The following is a 4,918-nucleotide window of genomic DNA, read 5'->3' as shown; positions in this document are numbered from 1 at the left end:
TCTCAAAAGATTTTCACTCTTTTGCCCAGAAGAGAGTGTACTTTCCTCAGCCTAGAAAATGGCAATGTCCAACTCTTGGGTTGAAGAAATCCTCCTGCCTCAGTCTCTGGAGCATCTGGAAATGCAGGCAAGGGATACAACGCTTGCTTACCTTTTCTATTTTAGTACAAACTAGGTGGGAGATCAAGCCTGAGGATGTCTTGCTATTACTCAGCCTTATCTCCAACCCCTGAGCTCAGGGGATCTGACCACCTTGGCCTCCCAGAGCATCCAAATAATGTAGTCATGCATAGCAAAAGTCATTGAGCTCTACTTAAGGAATGACCTTATCAGGTGCTTTGAGGAGTGTCCAATCCTCAGGACTCAGTGACACATAGGCATCATGTCACTACAGTTTTGCATATCCGTGGTGGCAAATATCACCACAATTATGTACAGATCTCTTTTTTGCTTACCAGGTTTCATTTGTGATTGTGTATTGAAATTGTGGCCCAACAAATCTCTTCAACTTCCTATGTGGGGCGTAGAAGCCAATTATTTGGACACACCTGGCACAAACATTAGGAATGTTGCTGTTAGGGTCTCACAGAAAAGCGATGTTCCTGAGAATAAGCACACTTATTGAAATTGTATTTTAAATAAAGTTGACCAGTCACTTGCTCAGGTAAAATGGCCAGTTACTTTATTCATTCTATGAGCATATACAGCCAGGGACCACTGCTCTTTCATGATGTGTGGCAAGTTGATTATGTTACCCCTGGTTTTTATAGTCAATTTTGCATAGGCACACTATACATCAATGACCTCATTAATATTAATTACAATCACTCTGCACATGCGCATTGGATAACAATGACTTCATTAATCCATTTAAACATCTTGTGACCAACTACCTTGTGAGTAGCTCCTCCCTAGTAATCTGATAATCCACCCAACATACACCTTTTAGCATAAGCCTTTCAACATAACCAGGTTTAACATAACTTAATGGAGAACATGTTGTTAGCTTATTACTTCTTTTGTTCTTATCTGATGAAGCCTGAGTCTACAGAGCAAAGAGATGGCTTGAAAAATCTGTGCTACTGGGAGCCAAGATGACAGACTGCAGCCAGCTTTTTACAGAAGCTCCTGTCCAGAAGGAGGCTTAAAGGACAGAAGTTTAGCAAGGGAGCTGATGGTTTGGAGCGGAGACAAGAGAGAAGATTGAAGAGCACATTTCAAACTTCTTGAGGCACAGGCAACACCAAAATTACAATCAAAAGGTACAAAATCCACCACCAAGCGGACGGGAGTCCCCTCCCCAAAAAGAAGGGCTCGCAGTTAACTCCATGCAAACAAGTAAGCAGAGTTCAAACATCCTCCCACTCTATCCCATGGGGGATACTCCCTAAAAACTGGACCTCCTACCCCTGCTGGCATGCCACAGCACCCTCCTGCCAGGCATAAAACTGTAAAACTGTATAAAACTGTATATATTCCCCACCTGCATCATTGAACTCTGAGGATTCCCCCTCCATCACCCTACCTACAGAGGCCAGATTCTTGGGCACCTCCTTGAGAGAGGTAGAGTGGAAAAGGGCTGGTGCTGCTCTGTGCTGACTGTGGCACAGGAGTGAGAAGAAAATTGGCTCGGAGGAAGCATTACAGCAACAGTGGCATCCTGAGCTGCGAACTGATGCCATTCCAGATAGGAAAGCCTCGTCTCTCTGGGCAACCAGAGGTTCCACATAGTAGCCACAGGCAGAATGGACTTAGTAACTTTCATAAGTAAAGAGACCATTAACACCAGCCCTCAAGGTATTATAACTGAGACAAAGGCAATGGGTGGGCAGAGGCTGGAATTGACACCTGAGTGTAAACTCTAATTGCTGGCTGCCCAAAGCTGAATTTCTTATCAGCTCTAGCAGCCTCTGACATGCAGAGGAATATAGCTGGGACAGAAAGTGCGGGCTGGAACTAGAGAACTTCCACAGCCTAAATTCTTTCAGTGCTGGACTCAGATTTCTCAGTGACTTTAATAGCCTCTGACTTGCAGAGGAATTTAGCCAGGACAGAAGGCATGGGGCTAGAAGAGAGAACTTCCACAGCCTAAATTATTCTCCTGCCAGACTGGACTCAGATTTCCCAGTAAGCACCTTGCCTTCAGGGGAATATAGCTGAGAGAAAGGCAGTGGGCAGGCAGAGGCTGGGATTGACACCTAAGTGTAAACTCTAATTTCTTTCGGCCCAGGGTTGAGTTCCTTATCAGCTCTAGAAGCCTCTAACTTGCAGAGGAATTTAGCCAGGACAGAAGGTGAGGGGCTGGAAATGATAGAACTTTCATAGCCTAATTTAAACAGGCAAAGGCCCCTTGCCAAACTCAGATTTCTGGGTGACTCTGGTAGTTGTAAACCCCAGGACCAGTTCCCTACTGGAGTGAACAGGGTCACAGACCTGGGGAATTATGAGAGACTGGGTGCAAGGTGGGGAAGGAGGTATTAACTTTCCCAGACTAATTCATTTGCTGGGTGGGTGCCTTTGCCATCATGGAGCACTGGAGCAAGTTATATCTGAGCTGTGAGCAGACCCCACTTATCTAGCTGCCAGAGACATTTGAACTCTTTCACCTGAAACTGGTGCTGAGTGGGACAACTGATTTGTACCCCTTAAACCAGGCAGACCACTCAGGAACTATTCAAGGGGGCACCCTGGGTGTATGGTTGAGGGAAGTTTTGATTTTCCTTGCCCAATTGCTGTTTGTGGGAGGCAGGGTTACTTAATTGCTGGTATTTCTCCACAGCAGGGACTTCAACCAAGAGAAACTGAACCTCTAGGATAGGTCAGAAACCAGAAGAAAATAAGACAGAGCAAGTTAGCCCCACCACACCAAGCAGATCCCAAGTCTATTAGCCTGTAACACTATATGGGTTCTTGACAAACCTCAAGGGGAAAAGCCAAATGGGGTAAAATAATCATGGGGTGGAATCAGCAGAAAAGCTCTGGTACTATAAATAACCAGAGTAGATCAGTATCCCCAAGAAAGGATGTGGTTGGTAATATGAATAATCAAGAGTAGGTCAACCCCCCCCAAGAAAGAATGTGGCAGATGAAACTGAAGATTCCATTTACAAACAGATGACTGAGATGTCAGAAACTGAATTCAGAATTTGGATTGCAAATGAGATTAATAGAATAGAGGCAAAGATAGAAGTAGAAATTCAAGGAGCATTCCAAAAGTTCACTCAAGTAATCAATGAATTCAACAACAAAACCAACAAAGATTTTGAAACATGAAGGCAAGAGATTACAGCCCTCAAAGATCTGAAAAATACGTTAGAATTTCTTGGTAACAGAGTGCAAGAGGCAAAAGAAAGGATCTCAGACGTAGAAGACAAAGCTTCTGAATATGTCCAAACATCCAAAGAGAATCAGAAATGGAAAGCAAAAATGGATCATTCTCTCAGAGAGCTCTGGAATAATTGAAAGAAAACTAATATTCACCTTATAGGAATCCCTGAAGGCAATGAAGTTGCTTCACAAAACTTAGAGGCTATTCTTTGTGAAATTATGAAAGCAAACTTCCCAGATATGTCAAGAGATCCTGAAATTCAGATAGCAGACAGCTTCAGAACCCCAGCATAACTTAACCCAAATAAGACATCCCCAGACATATCATAATTAACTTCACCAAAGTTAATATAAAAGAGAAAATCTTGAAAGAAGCAAGATGTAAGAAAACCACAACCTACAAGGGGAAGAATATTATAATAACTGGAGATCTCTCTGCCGAAACCTTTCAGCAAGAAGAGTGTGGTCATCAACATTTAATCTTGCAACAAAATAACTTTCAGCCCAAGATCCTGTATCCAGCTGTTGGCTGATTGGATACAGAAACTTAGACCAGACATCTGTTGTATACAAGAATCTCATCTTACCTTAAAAGACAAATATAGACTCAGGGTGAAGGGATGGTCACCTATATTCCAGGCTAATTGAAAGCAGAGAAAAGCGGGTGTTGCAATTTTATTTGCAGATACAATAGGTTTTAAACCAACAAAAGCAACCAAGGATAAAGATGGCCACTTTATATTTGTTAAGGGCAATACTCAATATGATGAGATCTCAATAATCAATATCTATGTGCCCAACCAGAATGCACCTCAATTTGTAAAAGAGACTCTAACTGGCATGAGCAACTCAATTTCCCCCAGTTCATAATTGACAGGTCATAGAAGAAGCCCAAGTGCCCATCAATCCATGAATGTATCAACAAACTGTGGTATATGTACACCATGGAATACTATGCAGCCATAAAGAAAGATGGAGACTTACATTCTTCATGTTCACATGGATGGAGCTGGAAAATGGTCTTCTTAGAAAAGTGTCACAGGAATGGAAGAAAAAGTATCCAATGTACACAACCCTATTATGAAATTAATTTATAGCTTTCATATGAAATCTATAACCTAATAATAGCCTAAGAATATGGAGAGGGGGGAATGGGTGGAGGGAGGGTGATTGGAGGGGTCACTTCTCTGGTTTATATTACAAGGGTACAAGTGAATCTTTCTAAGTATAGAATATGAATGTCTTAACACAATAACTAAGAAAATGACATGAAGTCTATGTTAACCAGTTTGATGAAAATATTTCAAATCGTATATGAAAACACCACACTGTACCCCAGAATTGCATTAATGTACATAGTTATCATTTAATAAATATAAAAAAAAAAAAGTTTGTCAAGGGCTGAGGTCCTTGCCTTTATTTCCATGTACTGCAGAGGCTGAATCAGGAGGATCCCTTCAACCAAAGAGTTTGAACTTGCTGTGTGCTCAGCTGATGCCATGGCAATCTAGCCTTGCAACAGAGTGAAATGTGGTCTAATGAAAAATAATGAAAGAAAGAAAGAAAAAAGAAAGGAAGGAAGGAAGGAAGG

This window comes from Otolemur garnettii, unplaced genomic scaffold, assembly GCF_000181295.1.
Source record: "Otolemur garnettii isolate 467f Iridium unplaced genomic scaffold, OtoGar3 scaffold00157, whole genome shotgun sequence".
Classification (NCBI taxonomy): domain Eukaryota; kingdom Metazoa; phylum Chordata; class Mammalia; order Primates; family Galagidae; genus Otolemur; species Otolemur garnettii.
The sequence above is the reverse complement of the archived record's forward strand: the minus strand, read 5'-3'. Positions refer to the sequence as shown.